Source organism: Panthera uncia, unplaced genomic scaffold (genome assembly GCF_023721935.1).
Source record: "Panthera uncia isolate 11264 unplaced genomic scaffold, Puncia_PCG_1.0 HiC_scaffold_162, whole genome shotgun sequence".
In the NCBI taxonomy this organism is placed as follows: domain Eukaryota; kingdom Metazoa; phylum Chordata; class Mammalia; order Carnivora; family Felidae; genus Panthera; species Panthera uncia.
The window spans coordinates 95,031-118,817 of NW_026058272.1; the positions used below are offsets into that span (position 1 = coordinate 95,031).

The following is a 23,787-nucleotide window of genomic DNA, read 5'->3' on the forward strand; positions in this document are numbered from 1 at the left end:
TATTAGGGAAAGAAAAAAAATAAACTTTTGAAGAGATCAAAGCTATCTCTGGGGAATTCTATCTGTAGTCTAAATGAGAAATCAGTAGATAGCTTCCACTGTTGAGAAAGATCTAGTGACTTTAATCCAAAGAAACCAAAGAGCTGTGTAAAATCTCAGATATTTAATTTAAAAACAAGTAAGTGTGAGAAGATGAACTAAAATCATCACTTTAAAATGGATAAAGGGAAGCTGTGGAAGCTGGGGAAATCGTCCAGAGACTTCTGCTTCCACCCTTAATCTAGAGTTTCAAAGATTCAAGTTGAGTTAGTCCACTCAAGTGGTTGTCAAACTTCCGGGTAGGGACTGAGAATTTGCAGTTCTTACAAGCCCTCAAGTGATAACTCTTGCTGCTGATCCAGTAGTCCCACATCTCTATTCAATTCAATTTCTAAAGAAAACCAGGAAGAGTAAACAATGATAACAGCTAAAGAAGCATGAGCAGGGCATCTAAATGTATCTATTTATTCTCCTATTTGCAAATGGTTTGCTAGTTTCAAGATAACACAATGTAAATTAAGACACTTCAAGATAACAACAGAATCCCTCTAAAAGAAACAAAAGGAGGGGTGCCTAAGTGGCTCAGTCAGTTAAGTGTCTGACTTCAGCTCAGGTCACGATCTCATGGTTCATGGGTTCAAGCCCAGAGTTGGGCCCCAGAAACTGCTTTGGATTCTGTGTCTCCCGCTCTCTGTCTGCTTCTCCCCACTCACATTCTGTCCCTCTCTCTCAAAAATAAATAAGCATTAAAAACATTTTTTTTTAAGTTTTAAAAGAAGAAAAAGGAGTCAGGTACTTGCATTTCTTTTTAGCTTAAATTGCAAAAAATAAAAACATATTTTCTAATTATAACAATCCTCTTTTCAAAACTTTTGAATAAACATCATTTCCCCAGTGTGTTCTGAAGAAATCATAGATCTGTTGGATACCAAAAGAGTTCAAGTTGGTCTCACAATTGGGAAACATTTAGTTAAACAAAATTCAGAAGTTTATCTCCTGTAGGACCTCAGGAACTTAACTTTCCTAGTGTGCACTGTGACATTCTAAGAGTATAGCATGTGGCATTTTATAAACTTATTTCTCAACGGGATGAGGTATCTTACAAACTGGTGAGGAACACATTTCAGAAATATTGGCCCAGAGGAAAAACTATAAATTCCTTAGTATGTGATGCTAGGCCTTCTACATTTGCTTTTCTAATTGACCTTGCAGCTTCATCTATTAATATAAGCCTACCCAGTAGAGTACTATGCTTTTGCTGAACAAACCCTAGATTTTGCCCTCTCAAACTCACTTATGCTTCCTGGAAAGTTTTTCTCTCTCTGCCTGTGTAACTTCTACTTATGAGGCATAGCTCAATGCCATTTTATTTATTTTTATTATTTTTTAAAATTTTGTTATTTTTCTTTATTTTTGAGAGGCAGAGAGAGAAAGAGCACATGTGGGGGAGGGGCAGAGAGAGAGGGAGACACAGAATCCGAAGCAGGCTCCAGGCTCTGAGCTGTCTGCACAGAGCCTGATGTGGGGCCCCAACTCACAAACTGCGAGATCATGACCTGAGCCGAAGTCGGACGCTCAACCGACTGAGCCACCCAGGCGCCCCTCAATGCCATTTTAATGGAACTTTTCTTGGTGAGACTAAATTGTTAATTTCCTCCTCTGTAATTCTTCTTCACCTTGTATCTTTTAACATATGTATAATAGTTCTCTTCTACTCCAAAAAAAGTATTAAATCATTTTTTAAAAAATTTGAAATGGCCTGACTTACTGGAATAAATCATCTTTGTATCAATCCCTCTTTTATAAAAACTAGCTATTTAGACACAGGAAGTACTCTATGACGTTGAGAGAACTTAGCAGGAAGAAAAGAGTAATAGTTCTAGCATTAGGAAACCAAAGCAGCAATGTTACAGGAAATGCTACAACACCAAAAGAAGATGGTATCAGATTTCCCTTTTTAGGCAATGGACTAAGTCCTGCTTGCCCATTTCAAGAGGGTATGTTGGACATTGTTGGAACAAAAATCAAAAGGGTTTAAATGATCTGCTCAACTCCCTGCAATCTGACTGCCTTCTTCAACCTGGACTTGAATTTAGTTTTCTGCCACCAGTGTGATAACCTGGTAATGTTTGGGCTCCAGATTAGTTTATTGATTCCTTGCCCATGTTTCTCACTGCTTTGATGATGGTTATCTTCCTGGATCATTTAATGGCTTTCCAGACTCAGAAAAAGCTTTTCAGCCAGTTTTCTTTGAGTTGTAAGAGGCGTCTTCCTTATGAAGGAGTAGTATGAACTCTTCCCTGCATTGTCTCTAGTCTTCCCCATCCATTCCTGACCTTTTCTGCCTTCTAGTGACCAGGAACCACTCCTATCCTTGGCATATGGAATCCACCACTTGCAATGTGCACACTGTTGGTAAAGTTTGACAAACAGAATATTTTGCATGAATCTATTATTCAAGTGCCATGAGATTACAATACTGACTTCCTATCAATACTACCCCCAAAGTAAAAAAACACATCCATGAGGTGAAATCCACACCTCATGTAGATTTCGATTCAGATAAAACTACCCCATTTAATAGTTTAAATATAATCTAAGAATGTTTTAAAAATGTTTAAAAGGAAGATTAAAAACAATTCCCAAGTTTTGTCATATTGTGCAGGGCCTACCAATGCCTTGCTCATAGTAGGAAGTCATTATTTAGCTCATTGTTTGGTCAGTTGATCCAGATTTTAGTTTAGTCATCTTTAAAGGTAACTGAATCTGAAATCTAAAAACCACTGAACTTCATACTAAATATGTTTCTTCAGTGTATTAAACAGCAGCTAGCATTAGTGGGTCTGGAGAACACCAATGACAATTCAGGATTTACCAAAGATTTCTGACTACTTGAATGAGGTGACCCTCCTGCAAACTCTCTTGACTCAAGGCATTTCAATCATTTCAACTCTCTGATCCTTAATTAATTTAAAACCATTTTACATATGCTCTTTGCCTTCCTTGCTTAGGCTGGCCCATCAAAAGTTGGGATGGTATGTTCTATTTTTTTGTATTTCACAACAAAAAAATATTTTAAAAACAAAATTTGCTTGCTGGAGTTTCGATAGTATTTTCCCTAGTCAACAAATAGTATTAAGCAGAAACAAGGCACAGAGACTGGCAAATACTTTCAAAGATTTATTGTCAATAAAATGAATACATTAAGAGAAGACCTGAAGGCACTGGCTAAAGAATATCTCTAAACAACAAAGAAAATAACTTATTATCAAAAGATTCCCAAAGCGTTTTTCTTCTTCTCCTCCTCCTTTTCCTTCCCTCTCCCCCTCCTCCTCTTTGTTCTTCTTCATTGTTTGTAAACCTTGGTCCAAGACACTTTCATAGTAGTAGAAATAAATGTTCTCTCTAACAACTTTTACCTTTTGAAATAATCTCTTTGAAGGTTTTAGAAAAACTTTCAGAAGTAGAAAGTGATTATTCTTAGGATTTGCTTACCTGATTATTTGATCAAGGGTAAATTGAGCTGATCTATAAACAGTTTTTAAAGTTTCCTCTGGGGTTTAAAATTCATATAATTTTTATTGAAGAATATAATGTATCAATGAAAACGAGGTAGGGGGAAGGATGTGGGTTACCGTTGTTTAAGAAAATAAGAACTTAATGGATTCCTTTAAAACCAAAATTTTCTTGCTTAAATAGCAGGTACCAGTGGAAAAAAATAAGGTCACTGAGATGTGGCTCCACTCCTTCAGCCATCACAGATACCAAGCACTGTTGCTTTAGGCACTTTCCTCAATAGACTGGAACACTGTCAAAATTATAGGGGTATCAATGGCTTGAGGCTCATAATGTAACATTCTAGAGAAACCTTGTCCAATAGAACTTTCTGCCACAATGGAAATATTATATACCTGAGCTGACCAATGCAATAGCCATGGTCACTTGCGGCCAATCACCATTTGAAACGTGTCTAGTACAGATGAGGTTCTGAATTTTAAAATTTTATTTAATTTAAATTAATTTAAAACTCCATAGCCACATGTGGTTACTCACCACTGTACTGGATTGTGGAGTTCTTGAAAATTTTTTTTTAGTAAAACAGTAGTTCTTAGTTTTAAGCTTTTAATTTTAGTTCTTGTCCTGTAATTCAGACATGTCTCCAGAGCTAACAAACTACCCCACCATACTGTATTTGGATTCATAACTATATATATTTTTTAATTAGGTTGGTTTATCATACCTAAGGAAAGGTTGAGTTAAACTTTGTAAGTATGCTACTGGAAAATAAGTCTCCTTAAGAAAAGAAGGAGAAACTGTAGCCCAGTGGGGCACAGTAGTACCCCAAAGTGACAGTGAGTGTAACTAGAAAGGTAGCAATAGCAATCAATGCTCAACTGGACTCGGTTTGTTCAAGAGTGCATGGTAGCCATCTGTTGGGAATCCCAGAAATACTGAAGAGTACTTTACAGCTGCCTGGGATCTTTTCTGGGCAGAAGAGAAGGGCTAAATCAATGAAATTTGGGTACCTGTAGTCTGGTGAATTTTTTTTTTTTATGTTTATTTTTGAGAGAGAGAGAAGGAGCACGTACATGTGCACACATGAGCAGGGGAGGGGCAGAGAAAGAGGAGGACAGAAGATCCCAAGAGGGCTCCACACAGAAATCAGCAGGCCCAATGTGGGGCTCAAACTCACAAACCATGAGATCATGACCTGAGCCGAAGTTGGATGCTTAACAGACTGAGCCACCTAGGTGCCCCAAGTCTGGTGAATCTTGAGAAAACTTAGGTTGTGTGTATTGAGTACACAGATTTGATAGGTGTCTATTAGTATATTTCAGCAGTTTTACCACCTGTCTGATAAAATTTACAAATGAAAATCCAGGAAAATATCCAAATTAATTTTAGAGGTTAAAAAAATCCTGAGTCAAATACACATTTTCTTTCAGTAAATGGAAGGATAACTATAAGAAAGATATTTTTAAAAACCCACCAGGTGCACAAATTGTTTATATGAATGATAGAAAATTGAGTTTTTATGTATATTACAAAGACAGTAACTATATATAGTAAAACCTTGGTTTGCAAGCATAATTTGTTCCGAAAACATGCTTGTAATCCAAAGCACTTGTATATCAAAGAAAATTTTGGATTGTTGTATTTTCATTTTCATTTGTTTCCATATATTTTTTAATTTCTTCTCTAATTGTCTGGTTGACCCATTCATTCTTTAGTAGGGTGTTCTTTAACCTCCATGCTTTGGGAGGTTTTCCAGACTTTTTCCTGTGGTTGATTTCAAGTTCCATAGCATTGTGGTCTGAAAGTGTGCACGGTATGATTTCAATTCTTTTATACTTATGAAGGGCTGTTTTGTGACCCACTATATGATCTATCTTGGAGAAAATTCCATGTGCACTCGAGAAGAAGGTATATTCTGTTGCTTTGGGATGCAGAATTCTAAATATATGTCAAGTCCATCTGATCCAATGTACCATTCAGGGCCCTTGTTTCTTTATTGATCCTGTGTCTAGATAATCTATCCATTACTGAAAGTGGAGTATTAAAGTCTCCTGCAATTACCACATTCTTACCAATAAGGTTGCTTATGTTTGTGATTAATTGTTTTATATATTTGGGTGTCTCTGGATTCAGGGCATAGACATTTATAATTGTTAGCTCTTCCTGATGGATAGACCCTGTAATTATTATATAATGCCCTTCTTCATCTCTTGTTACAACCTTTAATTTAAAGTCAAGTTTGTCTGATATAAGTATGGCTACTCCAGCTTTCTTTTGACTTCCAGTAGCATGATAGATAGTTCTCCATCCCCTCACTTTCAATCTGAAGGTGTCTTCAGGTCTAAAATGAATCTCTTGTAAACAGCAAATAGATGGGTCTTGTTTTTTTATCCATTCTGATACCCTATGTCTTTTGGTTGGAGCATTTAGTCCATTTACCTTCAGTGTTATTATTGAAAGATGTGGGTTTAGAGTCATTGTGTGTCTGTAGGTTTCATGCTTGTAGTGATGTCTCTGGTACTTTGTGGTCCCTGCAACATTTCACTCACAGAATCCCCCTTAGGATCTCTTGTAGGGCTGGTTTAGTGTTGATGAATTCCTTCAGTTTTTGTTTGTTTGGGAAGACTTTTATCTCTCCTTCTATTCTGAATGACAGACTTGCTGGATAAAGGATTCTCAGCTGCAGATTTTTCCTGTTCATCACATTGAAGATTTCCTGCCATTCCTTTCTGGCCTGCCAAGTTTCAGTAGATAGATCTGCCACTAGTCTTATGGGTCTCCCTTTATAAAGAGTTAGAGACTGTTTATTCCTAGCTGCTTTCAGAATTCTCTCTTTATCCTTGTATTTTGCCAGTTTCACTATGATATGTTGTGCAGAAGATCGATTCAAGTTACATCTGAAGGGAGTTTTCTGTGTCTCTTGGATTTCAATGCCTTTTTCCTTCCCCAGATCAAGGAAGTTCTCAGCTATGATTTGTTCAAGTACACCTTCAGCCCCTTTCTCTCTCTCTTCCTCTTCTGGAATTCCTATAGTACGGATATTGTTCCGTTTGATCGCATCACTTAGTTCTCTAATTCTCCCCTCATACTCCTGGATTTTTTTAATCTCTCTTTTTCTCAGCTTCCTCTTTTTCCATAATTTTATCTTCTAATTCACCTATTCTCTCCTCTGCCTCTTTAATCCGAGCTGTGGTCGCCTCCATTTTATTTTACATCTCATTCGTAGCATTTTTAAGTTCACCATGACTGTTTTTTAGTCCCTTGATCTCTGTAGCAATAGATTCTCTGCCGTCCTCTATACTTTTTTCAAGCCCAGCGATTAATTCTGTGACTATTATTCTAAATTCTTGTTCCGTTATATTGCTTAAATCATTTTTGATCAATTTGTTAGCTGTCGCTACTTCCTGGAGGAGAGTTCTTCCATTTTGTCACTTTGGGTAGTCCCTGTGGTGGCGCCCAACTGCAGGGCACTTCCCCTGTGCTGTGTGGAGTAAGTTGTGTTGGTGGGCGGGGCTGCAGTCAGACCCAATGTCTGCCCCCAGCCCACCGCTGGGGCCACAATCAGACTGGTATGTACCTTATCTTCCCATCTCCCAGGGGCAGGACTCACTGTGGAGTGGTATGGCCCCTGTCTGGGCTACTTGCACACTGCCAGGCTTGTGGTGCTTCTTCTATGGGATTTGGCATATTAGGCGGGGTGGATCCGCAAGATGCACAGGGGTGGGAGGGGCAGGCTTAGCTGCTTTGCTGTGGGTGGTCCCCTGTGGGAGGGGCCTTGCAGCACTGGGAGGGAGGCAGACTGTGAGAGGGATGGATCCACAGAAGCACAGTGTTGGGTGTTTGCACGGTGCAAGCAAGTTCGGTGACAGGAACTGGTTCCCTTTGGGATTTTGGCTGGGGGGTGGGAGAGGGAGATGGTGCTTGCCAGCACCTTTGTTCCCCGCCGAGCTGAGCTCTGTCTTCCGGGACTCAACAACTCTCCCTCCTGGTGCCCTCTCGCCTTCCCGCTCTCCGAGCAGAGCTGTTGACTTATAACACTCCAGATGTTAAGTCCCGCTGGCTGTCAGAACTCATGCCAGCCCCTCCACTTTTCCAAGCCAGACTCGGGGGTTCCAAAGCAAATTTCAAGAACCATTGGCTCAGTTGTGATGATGTGATGTTCAGCACCAGGTAGTACTTGTATTGCAAGACATCACTTGCCTATCAAGCTAAAATTTATTATAAATGTTTGCTCATCTTGCAGAATACTTGCAGAACAAGTTACTTGCAATCCAAGGTTTTACTGTAAACATGAAATCATAATAGCTGAGTTACTTTGCTTTCACCCTAAACTGTCATCCAAACATTTTAATATAAAGATAAGTGGGGATACCAGGATATGTTTTTTCCTTTTGTAAATGTAATATTTTGTTAAAAACATTAAAAAATAGAGATAATAGAAGATCATATGATTCCTAAAGATCAAGAATAAAATAAAAACCACATTATAACAATTTTTACAAAGTAAGGTATTTAATGTTTTCAAATATCATAAACTCATTTAAAGGAAAATATTGCTATTAGATAAAACTGTGATATCTTAAACAACTATCAATAGACTCTTTGAATAGGCCTATACCTATAAAATAAATTGAATCAATAATCAATAATGCTCCAAAACAAAGCACCAGGCCCAGATGGGTTCACTGGTGAATTCTACCAAATACTGAAGGAAGAAATTATACCAATTCTCTATAATCTCTTTTAGAAAACAAAAGCAGAGGGAGTACTTCCTAACTCATTCTATGAAGCTAGAAGTACCATAAAACCAAAATTAGGCAAAGACATTAAGAGAAAGGAAACCAACAGAGTGTTATCTCTCATGAACACTGATGTAAATAGCTTCAACAAAATATTAGCAAACTGACTCCAACAGTGTATAAAAAGAGTCATACATCATAGCCAAGTAGGATTTATACCAGGTATGCAAAATTATTTCAACATTTGAAACTCAATTATTGTGATCCATCATATCCACAGGCTAAAAAAGAAAAAAATTACAAGATCATATTAATAGGTGCAGAAAAAAAATTTTACAAAACCCAACAGCAATCCATAATAAAAGTGTTCACTGAACTAAGAATAGAGGGGAACTTCCTCAATTTGACAAGTTATATCTACAAATAACCTACATCTAACACCATACTAACAGGTGAAAAACTAGAAGCTTTCCCACTAAGATCAAGGATGCCCCCTCTTACTACTCTTTCACCATTGTAGTGAAAGGCCTAGTTGATATAATAAGACAAGGAAATAAAAAATATACAGATTGAGAAAGAAGAAACAAAACTGTCTTTGATGATATGACTGTCTTTGTAGAAAATCCATAAGACTGGACAAAAAAATTCCTTGAACTAATGAGCAATTATAGCAAGGTCACAAGATGAAGAAAAGTCAATTGTTGTCCCATATACTAGCAATTAACAGGTAGAATTTGAAATTAAAACCACAGTATCATTTATATTAGCATCCCCCAAACAGAAATACTTCAATATAAACCTAACAAAATACAAGTATAAGATCTATATGAAAAACTATAAGCCTGATGCATGAAGAATAACTAAATAGATGAAGAGATATTCCATGTTCACAGACAGCAAGACTCAACACTGTCAAAATATTGGTTCTTTCCAACTTGATCTATGGATTCAAGGCAATCCCAGCCAAAATCTCAGCAAGTTGTTTTGTGAATTTTCAAAAACTGATTCTAAAGTTTATGTAGAGGCAAAAGACCCAGAACAGTCAACAAAACAGTGAAGAACAAGAACAAAATTGAAGGAATGACACCACCTCACTATTAAACTACAACAATCCAGACAGTGTGGTAATGGTAAAAGAATAGGTAACTAGCTCTGGGGCACCTGGGTGGTTGGTTAAGTGTCCAACTCTTGATTTCAGCTCAGGTCATGATCTCATGGTCCATGAGTTCAAGCCCCATTTTGGGCATGGAACCTTCTTGGTATTCTCTCTCTCTACCCCTCCCCCACTGAAGCGCCCCCCCCCACCCCCCCGCTTTCTCTGTCTCAAAGAAATAAACTTAAAAAAAATAGGCTAGGCAAATAGCTCAATGGAACAAGATAGAAAGCCCAGAAATACACTTGATCTTAGCCAAAAGGCCGAGAAGCGATAGAAAACCCAGAAATAGACTCACATAAACAGTCAAATGATCTTAAACAAAAAAGCAAAGACAATACAATGGAGAAAAGACAGTCTCTTCAACAAATGATGTTGGTATGGCTAGATATTCACATGCCAAAAAAATGAATCTAGACGCAGATATTACATCCTCCATTAAAATTAACTCAAAATGGGTCACAAACCTAAATAGAACATGTAAAACTATAAAACTCCTACAAGATAATACTGGAGAAAACCTAGATGATCTTGGGTTTGGCAATGATTAAAATATAATAACAAAGACATTATCTATGACAGAAATAATTGATAAGCTGATTTCATTAAAATTAAAATCTTCTGCTCTGCAAAAGACACTGCCAGGAGAATGAAAAGACAAGTCACAGACTGGGAGAAAATGTTTGTAAAAGACATATCTGCTGAAGGACTATTATCCAAAATATACAAAGAACACTTATAACTCAACAGTAAGAAAACAAATAACTCAACTAAAAAATGGGCTAAAGATGTTGACACCTCACCGAAGAAGATAGACAGATGGCATATAAACATATGAAAAGATGTGCCACATCATATGTTGTCAGGGAAATGCAAATTAAAAAAATAATGAGATACCATTACACACATATTAGAAAGGCCAAAATGTAGAACACTGATGACACTGAATGCTGGTAAGGATGTGGAGCAACAGGAACTCTTATTCACTGACAGTAGGATGGCTAAATAGTACAGTACAGTTACTTTGGAACATAGTTGGGCAGTTTCTTAAAAAAACTAAACTTACTCTTACCATATGATTCAGCAATCATACTACTTGGTACCTACCCAAAAGAGTTGAGAACTTAAGTCTGAATAAAAACATGCACACAAATATTTATAGCAGCTTTGTTCACAATTGCTAAAATGTGGAAGCAACCAAGATGTCCTTCAGTAGGTGAATGGATAAATAAACTAAGGTACATTCAGACAATGGAACATTATTCAGTACTAAAAGAAATGGAGGGAACTTAAATGAGTATTACTAAGTGGAAGAAGCCAATTTGAAAAGACAAGATACTATATGATTTCAATTATATGAAATTTTGGAAAGGCAAAACTATAAAGATGGTAGAAAGATCACTGGTTGCTAGGGGTTAGGGGATGGAGAGATGAAGAGGCAAAGTTTTTTAGTGCAATAAAGCTACTGTGTATGATACTATAATGGTGGGTAGATACATTCCATTATAAATTTGTCCAAACCCATAGAATGTATACCACCACGAGTGAAAGCTAAATTAAACTACAGACTCCGGATGATAATGATATGTCGATATGGGTTCATTAATTGTAAAAATGTATCACTCTGATGGAGGATATTGATAATGGGGAGGCTGCATGTTTCAGGGTAGGGAGTATATAGGACATCTCTGCGCCTTCTGCCTATTATTGCTATGAACCTAAAACTTCTCTAAAAACTAAAGTCTATTAAATGAAAACAACATGTATTGAGAGATTTGGAATTCTTTAGTTCACAAACTGAAGAGAAAGAACCTATCATCTTATGGCTAGAAATTGACTCTAACAATGACATAAAGTCAATAAAATAGTGTCCGAGTCACTATTTTCAATGAGGGATAAAAAGTAATAGGGCCGCCTTCTTTAGAACTACCATTTGTTGCATAAGGAGTGGCTTGTGGCCATCATATAGGACTTCCTAACTGCTAATTATCTCCTTCTGCTAATTTGCTGTATAGGTCTTATTTATTTCTTTTGTACATCTAATATTGATGTGTTTTTTTCTCCAAGAATATGCATAATCAAAATTGAGTAAAAAAAAAAAAGAATTGTGCTTTAATTTGTGATAGGGCTTTGAAAAATACTGTATTCCTTTGAAAATATACCTTGATTTTGATTTAGAGTCTTATGAAGAAGTCCTTCCCCAGATTTCTAGTCTGTATTTTCCATGGTTGACCCTTGAATAGCATGGGTTTGAGCTGTACATGTCCACTTAAGTGTGGAATTTTTTGGATAAATACAGTACAGTACTGTATTTTCACTTCCTTATGATTTTCTCAATAACATTTTCTTTTCTATAGCTTACTTTACTGTAAGAACACAGTATACAACATATATAACATATAAGATATGTGTTAATATACTATTTATTGAGAATTGACTATTTACTGTATACTGTAAGTAGTTAAGTTTTGCGGGAATCAAAAGTTATATGGGGCGCCTGGGTGGCGCAGTCGGTTAAGCGTCCGACTTCAGCCAGGTCACGATCTCGCGGTCCGTGAGTTCGAGCCCCGAGTCAGGCTCTGGGCTGATGGCTCGGAGCCTGGAGCCTGTTTCCGATTCTGTGTCTCCCTCTCTCTCTGCCCCTCCCCCGTTCATGCTCGGTCTCTCTCTGTCCCAAAAATAAAAATAAAAAATGTTGAAAAAAAAAAAAAAAAGTTATACGCAGATTTTCAACTGTATGGTGGCTGGGGAGGATCAGTGCCCCTAACTCCTACGTTGTTTAAGAGTCAACTGTGCTTTCTATTGTGTTCTTTTCATGTATTTCCTATTACTTAACTGTTAACTTGGATTCTTAAATTTATATATGATTCAGTTTGTACATATATAAAACAACAAAATATGTTACACACTGTGGTACTTTATAGTTTACAGTGCACCGTCATGTACTCTCACAATATTGTAAGGTAGATAATAATAGCTCCCTTTTACTGAGAACCAACTATCTGCCAAACAGATATGAAATTTTCCATCCTCAAGACAACTCTGCCAAGTTTCATAAATTTCATATTTCATAAACATGAAATTAAGACTCAGAAAAGCATAAGAAGAATAAGAGGAATTAATATAACTAATTCATTATAGTGTACATTTTCACTCTACTCAGGGATGAGGAAGGTGGGTATCCTAGATGTTTAAACCCTAAATGCAGATTTGTGGTGATTAAGATGGAGGTAAGGTGTAGTTTAGGTGATAAACTCCAGCTCCTAACAATAACCTTTTAGTTCTAGGTTCCAAAGGGAAAACCTCAGTTTTATTGGTAACAAATATATTATCAAAAATTATCTGATTAAAGAAACAGAAAATCCCACGACAAATAATTGACATGCTCAGCCCCAAAGCGAAATGAACATCATAAAATAGATGAAGAATTAGACAGACACAAGTTAAAGGAGATGTACCCATCTTGAGCTATGTCATTACTAAAATGACCTCGATGCCTTCGGTAGAGATCCAGTCAAAACAGTTTTAGAACTAGTGTTAATTTTGTTAAGTGTGAAATTGCACAGTAGCTTTATATATTTAAAAGGTCCTTAATCCATTACAGTTGCACTCTGAAATGTTTATGGTAAAATTATATGTTTCATGGGATTTACTTTTTAAAAACCCAGGAAAAAAAAGGAGGGGAGAATATGGATGACATGATTGACAACATGTTGCTAATGAAAGTAGGAGCTTAATGGGGGCGCCCAAGGGGCTCATTGTATTATTCTTTATATTTTTGTATGTGTTTGAAATTTTCCTTAATAAAAAGCTTAAAAATAATTGAAAAAAAATAGGTAGTTTACAATCTTTTAGGTAGTTTATAATGGTTATTGAAGAAAAAGAATACAAGGAAACTCATAAACAGTGTTAAAGGAGATAGAAACACACAGTATGTGTTATTTGATCAATAAAATTAATCAGAAAGAGCAAAGTCATTAACAGTGTCAGGTCACAAGTCAGAAGAATAGAAAAAGAAATATTTGAAAGATACACTGGTTGTCTAATAACGTGTTTAAATAATAATCCCCAAACTTAGCTTTCACTCAACAATGGCAATAAGAAAGGACTTGACCCGGACTCTGTCAGAGTGTAAAAGTTACTCATCGGACTGCATTCAGCTCAAGTGGAAACTTTCCTTTAGACAACTCTTCTTTTTTTTTTCTTTATGATGCTATTTTTACTAGAATAACCTGCCCCAAGCAGCTTTATCCTGTAGATTCCCCCGCTGCACGGTGGGATGAAAGTCCTTGGCTAGTGATGTAGTAGAAAAGTGCTTTAGAATATATAACAGAGCTGAGTTTGGGTCTAAATATGACATTTACTAAATTTACGATCTTGAGTAAATCATTTTAACTTTCCTGAACTTGTTCCCTTATTTCTAATACGGAGATACTCATTGTCTCAGAGAGTTTTTTGAAATGTGATATACAATATGATGTTAACTGATTTAAGCTTTCACAGATATAGGGTTAAGAGTTTTAAAAACGATATAACAGGATTTTCTCCAAGTTAAAAAAAATCATAGTTAACATTTCAAGTTCAAGTGACAGTGAGCATCCAATATTACATTCCATTAGGAGGCCATGACCATCACCTCTTCCTTTTGTCCTCTATCCAAACACATTTTTAATAGGTCTATTGTCTTCCTCAGGGTGATAATCATGTGTATTACATTTAAATAGATTGCCAAGAATGCAAAAGGTTAGGAAATATGTTAAGGAAACCACCTATTCCATTACAAAGAAGATTTAATTTAGTCTTTCTGGAAGAATCTTCACTTCTATAATATACACAATGTATATTCAGACAAAGGTATGAAAATCAGGTACCTCACTTACTGTAATTTAACGAAATTAATTACAGTACCTTAAGGATTTAGTAAGTAAATATCACTTTTAAGGCATGGTTTTACCCTGAACTAACTCAGTTTCAGAAACTAAAACAATCACCTTCATTCATAGTTTATCAAAACCATAGTTTATCACTATAGAACATAACTGGGCAATCATGTGAAGTTTTCTCTGTGGGGAAACACACTAGCCTCTGAGAAAAGACCTCTAGATACTGACAGTCAGACGTCTCCCAATGATGAAGCCTCCCAGTTTAAAGGCCCCACACAATTACAGAGCCTCCTGAGCACTTGGTCGTGACTCACTCTGAAATATGAACAAACAGCCAAGGTTCACCAGACACCTGAAGGAAAATGTTCAATAACAAAGAGAAATGAAAAACAATAACAGCAAAGTGACCCAAAGGAACAAGAGACACTGTAGCACTCGCAACAAAACTTAGAAAAAGAACTTGAAGTAAAATATTCTCAAAGAAATAAGAGATTGTATTTATAAAACAAGAATAAGAATAGGGAATAATCAGAAACAAAGACAGAACTTTAGAAATTAAAATAACCAAAATTTTAAAATTAAGAAGAGAGGGAAACTTGGGGGAAATCTTCCAGAAAGTAAAAAAGGAGTCAAAGAAACAGAAAACAGGAGAGAAAAGTAAATTATAAGAGCAATCCAAGAGATGCAAACTTTGGCTCATAGGAATTCTAGGAAAAGAAAACACAGAGAAAAAGGCAGAAAGGAAATCTTCATGGAAATTAACCTGATTTTTAACACAGGCACATGTGTTATCTTGATAAAAATTATATAGGCAATCACGTATATCAGGATTTAGGTGCTCACCTGCCTAACGTAGGTCTATGGACGTTATTATATATTATACTGTTGCACTCTACTTTTTTTTTTTAATAGATTATGCTGTCTTTCTCATCTAAATTGTAAATTCTTCAAAGCCAGGAATAATATTTGCCACTTAGGGCAGGCACATATTCTATTTCCGATAAATACTTGTCAAACTCATTTGCTTTGAAGATGACTTTAGTTTCCAGTAAGCTCTGTGATTGTTTAAGAGGGTTCAGTCTTTCAGCCTCGGTACAAAAGGTAAAGGTCATTCTTAGCTAAAACAGTTACTTGAAACCCCAGGAACAACTCTGAGAATCTAGATCTCACATCGTTTGGGATGAAATCATTTTACTAAACAATGATAAATTTAAAGTTGGTCAAACAGCCTTTGTTAAAATACCCTGACAAGTTGTGGCCCATTCAATCTTCTTTTCAGAAAACTTGATCTGAGCCTCCATCCAGACACATAGTTCTACGATACCAGTTCATGGAATATGTAGGCTATGAATCAGACTCTACTGTGGAAACTAATCCTTGAGTCACGATCATAATATTCCATTGGCATCCACCCCAGGGACAAGGTATTCATTTAAGAGTGCCACTCTTTCATGCAAAGGATGAAGCATCAAGTAGTTCCCACTCATCATTACAGTCATCTCTTAAATATCCTAGTTTGGTTATCTATTTGGGCAAGGCTGTCTGGTCACCCTCATCTATCAGGATTCTACAGTCATCTCTACTCTCCCAAAGGGTCTCTTAGTTTTGGTCATTAATTTAATAAATATTTATTGAGCATGTGTTTTGAGTAATGCATTGTTCTAGGTACTGGGGATATAGTAATGGATAAGCCAAAAAGTCTCTGACTTAGGGAATTACAATTGAGTAAAGTAGAACCAAGAAAAGATTACCCATTTGTTTAATCCTTTCTCTAGAATTCTTCTCTGATCAATTCTGGAAAATTTACATTTTTCTATCTGCTTGCTTGCCCATCTATTTCTATCTCCCTTTCTTTAACTATTTTCTTGCTATGCATCCTTTTCCCCATTTCTTACCTGAAATGTTTAATATCTTATTTGGCTCCCTAAAAGCAGGCTAAGCCAAGAACAGCTACAAAGTCTATAAAAACCCAGCTACCGATAAGATTTCTTAAACTGTTCCAAAGGAAGGACAGTTTCTAAGATTTTCATGTACTGCTTCATAATTAAGAAGTAATATATACTTTTAAGCATTACAAAGTTATATATAAATGATTTCTACATTTTCTCCTTATAGAGTTATCAAAAGAACAGTTCATAAGTAAGCACTGATTATATATAGTGTTTCAATTCATTACATTAGGCCAGTGTAATATTTAAAAAATTCTTAGTGGGGCACCTGCGTGGCTCAGTCGGTTAAGCGTCTGCCTCTTGATTTCGGCTCAGGTCAGGATCTAACAGTTTGTGAGATCAAGCCCAGTACCTAGCTCTGCATTGACAGCACGATGCCTGCTTGGGATTCTCTCTCTCTCTCTCTCTCTCTCTCTCTCTCTCTCTGTCTCTCTCTCAAAATAAACATTTAAAAAAAATTCTTAGTAGTACCCTGACACTGTACAGAAAAGTATATTGAAAACATTAAAAATGTTTACAAAGAGAAAGATAGAATATACTGCTTGAAAAAGCCAAAACATTTAAGAAACATATAACATTTAAATTGAGTATTTTTCAAATCTCATGCCAAGAGGGAAAAAATTAATGTATGTGACAATTTTAAGAACAACATAACCAGAATTACAGCCATTATAAATTTAAGAGACTTCCTTAAGTAGAATTCCAAACATTATAGACTAATAGTTTTAAAGTCTTAAATGAAACTAAAATGTAATCTTGGAAAAATTTAATAGTTAGAATTCTGTCAGAGTCATATCAAAGGTCTTTTATAAGACAGGTAGGCAACCTTGCTCTTCAATGTTTCTTGGTCCAAACAATCTCTTCTATATTACATGGTCTCAGTCAATAACGAGTCTAAAGCCTAAGTAGATTTAAAATTCTTTGCAAATTATTTTCGCCCTGGCCACACCACAGTATACTTCTAGCTCTGCTTTATGTAAAAGTGGGAGAAGGACTCATTGGATACGTCAACTATAAACTGTATTACTGTTGGTGTGCCTGGATGGCTCTGTCGGTTAAGCATCCGACTTCGGCTCAGGTCATGATCTCGCGGTTTGTGAGTTTGAGCCCCGCGTCAGCTCTGTGCTGACAGCTCAGAGCCTGGAGCCTGCTTTGGACTCTGTGTCTCCCCATCTCTTGGCCCCTCCCCTGCTCATGCTGTCTCTCTCTGTCTCTCAATAATAAATAAATGTTAAATTTTTTTTTTAATTGTATTACTGTTCTCATAAGAGAATGGTCTTCTCAAATTATGTTTGAGAAATTAGCAGTATTGATAGGCCTTAGAAGCGTGTTAGAAATATAGTACTATCAGGCATCCCAGACCTACAGAACCAGAATCTGCATTTTAATAAGATCTTCAGGAGATGTACATGCACATGAAAATTTGAGAAGTACTGGTCCAACTGACAACTTAAGGCATTTTCCAATTGCAATCTTCAAAGCATTAGAAGGCAGCTTGCCAACAAAAGTGTGAGAGAGAAAGGGAAAAAAGGAAACTAGTCTTGAATAATATTATTTTAGCTATAACATAAAATGTTACACACTCAGCTTTTGTAAGGGGGACAAAAGCTTAAAAAAATATGTTAAGAATGTTTCTGTACTTAACAAACAACTGAATTTAAAAGACATTGTCCATTGTACCACAAATACACTTGATGTAAATTGGTTTTTGCCTGGTAATATTTTTCTATTATGGAAAATCACAAAATGTTTCACAGTGTTATGGTTTTGTAATACACCTGCATCAAGAGAAAGCCTGATGTTCCCCCTGCCTGTCACCTCCATAGATATCCTAGAGCCTAACTAGAAACATCATGGATTTACTTGGTCAAGAAGTTCTTTGTTGTTACTAGCCCATGAACTGAACTACAACGTGCATAAGCCAGTTACCTGCTTACCCTTTCACATGCTCAGATCTGCTCTAGTTATATCTAAGTTTTATTAAATCTCAGCGTAGGTAAAATTGCTTTTCAACAATTGTTCCCATGTTGAAAGTCTTCCCTAAAATATCTCACTGAGCTGGGACACATTTTCTCACCTCTTGTTTTGAAATGCTTTCTTATACTGCTAAGTGTCTGTCTTCATCTGATTATAGTCTTCTGGTCTCACACATGGCAAACAAAGAATTCTGAACCACACACTTGAGCAATACTTCAGGTATTTCCTGGATATGCCGACAAGATCACTGGTTCCCATTCTTAGCATTCATTCACTCCTGCTAACCACCCTGCTGACCTCAACACACAGGCTGGCCACATGCAGGGACTCTGCCTAGCCCCTTCTGCCTGGTCCTGGTCCTGGTCCTGACTTCTCCCGGTCTTGCCAGTTCACTGTGACCAAATGCAAAGGGAGAGGGAACCTAGAAGAGTGAGTCCTCACAACTCCTAGGACATGGTGGGCTCCATATCCTGGAAGAAGCCTGTGACAGAAAGACAGAAATGCGCATTTTCCAAGTAGTGTGCAGCAACAGACCTTCAACCCTGACTTGCTTTCTATGTGGAATCTCTGTGTTTGTTTTGTCTCCTTTTTGGTGGTACAGAGAGTGATGAGAAAGTTAAGAATAACACTGTTCAAAATGAGCTGTGACTATTCATAGGCAGCATTAAGTTTTCTCTTCTAATGTGTTCTTTCATCTCAGATTACTGAATCTCCACTTCTGGTTTCACTGCTCATGTTCACTTATTCTGTGGTTCAAAGGTAAAAGAACAGAGATATAAGCCCTTCCCCCCCCCCCCCCCCCCGAGAACAGGCTGTAATATCCTCATGGACAGAGAATTTGTCTTGTGCATTTACATCCACCCAATACCATGTCTTCTTTATACCAGCCATTAAATACATATTGTGCCTACACTAACTCATGCCTCTTTTATGACATTGAACAAGTCTTTCTGCTTCCTTACCTGTTGCATTCTTTCTTCAACCAGGCTTTCACACTATCCTCCTGAACCCACTCTTGCTAAAGTCACCAAGGAACTCCTAACTGCCACATCAGTGGATGCATAGGCTCTGTGGTGCTATATGCTGCCCTCCTTGAATTTTCCCTTGACTTCTGGGCTTCCCTGCTCTCCTGGCCTTTCTGTCCCTCCAGTGGCTCTTTTCTTAGTCTCCTGATTATTCCTTCTTCCACTGTCTTCCCAAAGCTGGTGGTCCCCAGAATTCTGATTTACCACCCACTCCCAACTCACTTTTGTGCTTTTTAGTTCATCCTTACCTAAGGCCTTAACTAACTGGTAACCCCAAGCTACATTTCCAGCTCTCTCTTCTCTCCTGAATCCTGATACTGTATCTCCAACAGCCCTACTTGACAGCAGCACTTAACATATGCACTTAACACACTTAATACCACCCTCTTAATACATGAACCTAGTAATGCATGATTTCTTCTTGGCCCTCCCAACCTGTCTTTCTTCTGGATTCTCTATCTTAGTTCATGACATCACCATTCACCTAGTCATCCAAATTAAGAAACTTTGGTTCATTTATAATCCACGGTGTCGTAAGAATTTATCACCTAAAAACATAAAAATGAGCACATCATACACTCTCAGATAGATTTCCTTTGCCTAACTATTGTCAGTTAGCAAGAGACACCCTGTTTTCTCTTCAGCATGAGGTACTACACCCAATGAAAGTCCAACCCACTTCTAGTGTATCACCTCCTCCTACATCCCTGGACTCCCTGTGCTTGACTCACACTGAACTATTTACGGTGTGACCCTTTCATGCCTCTAGCCTTGTAAGTGCAGCTGCTTCTGCTTAGAGCGATGATTCTCAACAGAGGTCAGTTTTGCCCCTAGTGGACACTTGGCAATATCCGGAGACATTTTTGATTATTACAACTAGAGGAGAGGGGTGCTACTGGCATCTAGCGGGTGGGGGCCAGAGATGCTGCTGAACACCTAAGGCACAAGGCAGTGCCCCCACAACAAAAAGTAAACAGCCCAAAATGTCAACAGTTCTGAGACTGGTGATCCTTGCTCTAGAATATCTTTGCTTTCTCTGCCTGGTGAACTCCAACTCACCTACCAAGACTCAGCTCAAATGTCACCACCTCTGTGAAGCCTTCTCTACCAACCAGGTCATCTCCTCCAGACAAGAACTCTTGCACCTTTTTTACTTTCTCATACACACCTCTATTTTAGCACATCACATATTAGACTGAATTTCTGCTTGTTTGTTTGTTTACCAGTGTGTCTCTATTACTAGCATGGGAGTTCCCTCAAGTAGAGACTATATTTTATTATCTTTTATTCCCAGGGCTTGGGTGAGTGCCTGGCAAATAGTAGGCACTCAGATGTGTGCTAGGTGAATGGATTAAAGAAATCATATCTATGGAGAAGTAGAAAGTGTTTCAGAAGCAAACAATTCAGCTCCCTAAACAACTCTGAAGTTAACATTACAGTTTCTCAGTTCTAAGACCTATACATTCACAAGCATACATTTCTTACCAAATTTCTAAGACTGGTCACTCACAATGTTGCATCATGGTTTTAGCCAATGTTTATAAACCATATTGGATTTTATAGGAAAGTTTCAGTGTTGTTCAAAATAAATTTAACCAAATGTTTCTAAATATTCTGCTGGAGTTAATAAGGGCAGAGAAAAAAAATGGAACTCTAAAACAAATATATATTTAAAACACTTATTTTAGTAAGAACAACTAAATAAATTGTTTAAATGTCTAATCTTGAGATTAGTGTTAAAGGCTTTTGAAATAATTAAGACATAGTTTTTTAAAGTTCTATTACACTAGGCTTGAACAATTTACCTCCCTGGGATGAAGCAACAGAAAATGAAGAAAAAATTTTATAACAAAGAGAATAAAACATAAAGCCAAAGTATGGGATAAAAAACATGCATGTATGTGAAGAATGAGGACATGTACAAACTTGGGCAAAATGCTAAGGTATTTTAAATAATAGGGTAACAAAATCTCTGAGCATCCTTACAACATAACATGGGAGGTTTAGAAAACAATAGGTAGGAAAAAATATAATAATGAGTAAACCATTATATAGAGCTTAGAAATATGAAGAGTAATTTTGGTAACTAGATAAAAACTACTTCTTGACTGGGCTGACAAAATATTACACACCATGTTAAAATATCAAATATCTACTTTCAGATCAAAAGTCATTATTTCAGAAAGTATATATAAACACATGCTGGTTATTGTTATGTTCTTTGATAGCAAATGAATAAAATAAACATTATCATGCAGACTACAAAGTCCCATTTTCATTCTATTGTAAACACAGAACAGAGCCCTGTTGCAGATACAGGAAAAAGTTCTCAGTAGATTTTAAAAATTAGCCATTAATGAGCTGTTATTGTAGAGAACTAGAAACTGGATACTATGCTGCTAGAGACTGGTAGCTAAACACATAAGAAAAGAATCCGTAGACTGTCAGTGCTTTAGAAACCAGGGTCCCTGACCAAAGCAGTGATTTAATTTCATGGCTGCTCAGTACAGATAGCTGACATTACTAAATGCTACTCTAATATCAACTTGTTAAATGTGAATCCAGACTCAGCATATCAGAATACTAACCCAGACTAACTGGAGTCATGGGAAATATTTTGGGAGCTGTTTATTTATAAATGAGTTACAATATACCACTATAATTAGATTAATATATAATTATTGATAAACACAGGATTATTTCTAAAACCCCATTATTGTTGCCACTGCTAAGTTTAGAAAAAACAACACTAGCATTTTCCTCGTAAAACAACCCTTACCAATCAATTAGATCAATTTAGATCTAGTATATGTTGAATTTAATGGTCACTAGGTTGCTTACCAATACTTTTATAAAGAGTTGTTTCATAAATATTAAATGGAGGAACACTTTAAAGCTCTCCACCAAACTGCACACTTACGAACTATTTATAATCCAATAATCCCAACAAAAAATAGAATCTGCACAAAGCTAGACATTTGACTGTCACAAAAAAAATATTTAAGTTAGCTTACCTAAATTAAATAAAACTAATAGAAGTGTATATTTTTAGCTATGCAAAAGGCATTTAGTCACACTTTATTAAAAAACATTAAAAATACCTCTTTTTCAAAAGCATCATTAATAACAAACTATAACATTACCGCAAAAATAAACTATTTTAAGGCTATTTCTATAAATATATTTATTCACAAATATTTTGAGGTTAATTATTCCTTTCAGATTAATTATTTCATTAAATGTATAATAAGTTTACAAGGTACATGTAATTCAATTAGCAAGTTATTAATATGTTTCTTTATAGTGTCACTTCATTGCTTTCTTTTGAAGGCAAAACAGTTTGATGGATTATAATCTCCTAAAAGTTGTTTTTTTTTAAAGTTTCATAAATGAAATAATCCTAAAACATAGGTCAGAATTGGAAATCTAATCTTTATTCATCTTCAATAAAGTAGTTGTTTATATTAACATCTGGGCATTTTATTTTATTTATGAGATTTCAAAAGAGATAAAACTATCAACTACTTGATATTTTATTTACCTAAACCTCTTTGTCCAGATGTTTAAAAAATTTTTTTAATGTAGATATTGAGTGTTATATAAACACAGATAAACAGATAAGGGTTTTTTCCCCCCTAAACTATTATGTAGTGTCATCTAGAATTGGTTTAGCCAGAAAAAAATTTTAATTTCCTGGAATCTGGCAAGACTTTACAAATACAGAAAATTTTAAAAATCTACTTAAGTTCAAATACTTTGGAAAATCTATTTAAGTTCAAATACTTTGGAAAGACTCAATTATACAAAGAACTGTTTTGGTTAAGATTCATTAGAGTTAAATTGCTAATATAATAAATAAAATTATCAAAATAACAAATTAATAAAGTAACTAGAAAAGTATGGGAAATGCCTAGCAATTGAAACCAAATTCAAAAAATATAAAATTTAAAATTCAATATTGTTGAAAGACTGAGTTAAATTTTAGAAGGCAGTCTTAACTGGTAGCTAAAGGAAAATCTGGGTGGAAACAAAATTCCTGTGGTTAAGGCTATATACAAATGCAAATGCCATTTATCTTTCCTCTGCTTTAAACGTGCAGCATAAGAGTTTTTATCAATGTTCTAATAAATACATATATTTTAGAGAAACATTTTCTCTGTGTTCATTTGCAACAATATTTTCACATTTTTATGTAGGCTTTTTATTGTTTAAGATTTTAAATAAGCATTCTATATTTTACTTAGTTTCACAATGATTAAGGAGGGAAGAATACTAAATGAACATTTTTGAAAGTGGGAATAAAATATGGAATTAGATATTAAAATGCCATGTTACTAGAGGAAAAAAATACACCAAGGTAAAAATGTTAACAAAATAAATTATTATTTAAAGCTTGTTTTTATGCAACAGAAATGTGTCATGGCCTAAATCACTTTGGAAAGTTTTTTTTTTTTTTTTTAATGCACATTTTCAACACTGGTAAAATAACAAATAGAGTTATAAACT

General features: G+C 36.0%; 1 protein-coding gene across 2 annotated transcripts in view; it reads right to left on the bottom strand.

Moving 5' to 3' along the window:
* LOC125917249 (E3 ubiquitin-protein ligase NEDD4) overlaps positions 1-23,787 on the bottom strand; it is an 87,231-nt gene that overhangs the window by 54,232 nt on the left and 9,212 nt on the right. The gene's annotated exons all lie outside the window — the stretch shown is intronic.